Here is a 2,656-nt window from a genome sequence, read left to right on the forward strand (position 1 = left end):
GAAAGAAACAAGGTCTTTTCATAACTTTGCCTATGCTTCAGTTTTTCTAAGCACAACAGGAGTCTAATTACTGACTTGAACAGCTAGTTTACATTAAAAAAAAATAAACCTTGAAACATTGACTTTTAATTTGGTTTATCCTTTCCTCTCCCTCTTCTCATCTGAAACAATAGGGTGAAAAGGTTTTCAAAAATTTGGGGAACTCTCCCATCCTCTTGCTCTCAGTCCCTTTCCAGACCAACAGTAAGACTAGCCAAAATTTTTCAAGTGTCATAAATTTGATTATTATTAAAAAATTAAAAAGAAGAAATCTACAATAAGCTGCTTTTCCATTTTTCACCGACTTTATTTTAAGTCCTCTTGCTCTGTATTTAGTCCTACAGATCTCAATGGCCAACCAAGTTACACTTGCCCAGTTGCTCTGATGGCCTTTGCTGTGTGGTTCATGACCAGGGTTCTGTGTTTCAGATGGGGTCCCAAAGCCCATGCCTAGGTGAGAGCCTCAGGGCTATCAGTGAGCACTCTCTAAACAAGAACTGCATGGCGATTCTTGGGTTTGGCTTGAACACATTAAAAAATCAAAATGGGTTGCAAACAAAAGAAAGTGGTGTATTTAATTTTGCAGCACATCTCAGTATTGGATTTGAGTAAAATTACTCTGAACTAATGCAATAAAGTGATAGGTGTTTAAGTTTCTTTGTTTTTTTTTTTTGTGTGCATGTGTGGGCATTCTCATCCTAATGACCACTGCATTTATACGACATATATATAGATTTCTTTTCTTGTTTAAGGAACTTCCAGTAAACCTTGAAATACAGTGCTGAAAGCTTGCAAATTCACAGCTTTCCATGGGCAGAATCTTTGATACAGGATGCTTCCAACAGTCATTACTGGGAAAAAAATCTCTAAAAGTACTTGTTGTGTGATATTTCATTGACAGCCCTTGTGATGTAGCTTCACAACGGGAGCAAATATACCTAGTAACGTCACTGCAGGTTTTGTATCTATCATCACAGCCATTTTGCTTTCTTTTCTGAAGGGTATCTCTGCTCCCTATGGTACTGTACACAAGCCTAAAACTAGAAAACAAGCTTTTTTTTTCTAATCTTAAACTTCCTTGGGACATGGAAGAGAGCACTGCACTAATATAAAGAAAATCTGCCGCCCTTTGTCTGAGAAAGTAGCAGATCAGAGGGCTAAAGAGAGGACTCTCCGTATTAAATGATCTTGTGATTTTTTTTCTACCATTTGCCCCATCTAAGTGCAAGAACAGGAATGGGAAAAGGGTTGATGTGCTACTCACTGAAGGCAAGTTCTTCATATCCTGCCCTTGGGGATGGATTTGTTTGCATTTTATTGCTTAAAGACCATGACCAGCACATTTAGATGTTGTCTTTTACAATCACAGCTCGGATTATGAACTGCCAGCAGGTACAGGGAAGCGGTGTCTGTTATAAGGGAACAGGAATGAAAGCTTTTCTAGTACAGACGATACCAATATTGCACCTAGGTCTGGAAATAATGAAAGAAAAATCCAAGTTTCAGAAAATCCAGGAATTTTACACATAAAATCATGGTGTGTCTTTCTCCTTCTGCAAACAATGTTTTAACATTGAATAAATATATTGGAGGTTCTAGAAACACTGCTGATCTGCACTAGACATGTAGACTCAGTCAGGTGACTCATACTAACATAATTTCCCTTTTACTTCTGTTGTTTGGGTATTTAGTTCTGTATATTGTTTTTTATATTACAGTTTTTTTGTTGAGAACACTTTTTGCACCTATTGTTTGATTTTCCTGGGAGGTAATGTTTTATCAAAGATGCGTTGATGATTGATGTCAGACTAGAAATGAGATTCTGGTCAGATCTGATGATTCGTGTTCAGATATTAACTCCAGATGCAACTTGGTAAAACGAGCTTTTTCAAACCAATAAGACTTAATATCATTCTTCGTAACAGTCCCAAATCGATAATAGCATAAGCACTGCCACAAGTGGTATTAAATGAGCCTTTGGCTCAGTATACTCCCAACTCCAAGGCTGTATCCCTTGCCTGTGTTTTCAATGTGCCGTTTCATGTGTGCAAGTCTAAGCACTCTCCTGTGAACAGCAGGTAGAGGTTTCTTCAAGGGAATAATTTGTTATTCAACATGCAACTAAGACAGAATATACAAAAAATGAAATAGGTGGTCAACTGAGTGGCATTTTTCCAGAAGTTTTTTATCCCCTTGCCTCTCACAATAGAAAAGAAATAAGGACATTCTCCCTTTTAATTCCTCCTGCTCCAAAAGCAAGATTTCACCAGAGAGGCAGAGAGGCCCCCTGGGACTCTGGTTTGATTGCAAAACCACATTACTGAATCTAGGATCAAAACTGGTGTCTTTGTCCTATGTGATAGTTATGTCAGCATGCTCAGAGGTAGCTCTGACATCTCTGAGCTCCATCAGTGGGACAATCCTCCAGGAAGAAAGAGAAAACTGTTCTATTCTAAAGTGGTAAGAGAAATTGTTAACCAGGAAAGCTATTTTGGAGGCAAATTTGCAACTACACCAAGTCAGGCATGCTTTTGAATAAAGACAACAAACCAGGTAGTTTAGGGATCATTACAGATAACTTGGTGGGCCATAAATCATGGTAATTCCAATGAAGAAA

This window comes from Cariama cristata, unplaced genomic scaffold, assembly GCF_000690535.1.
Source record: "Cariama cristata isolate BGI_N322 unplaced genomic scaffold, ASM69053v1 scaffold17411, whole genome shotgun sequence".
Classification (NCBI taxonomy): domain Eukaryota; kingdom Metazoa; phylum Chordata; class Aves; order Cariamiformes; family Cariamidae; genus Cariama; species Cariama cristata.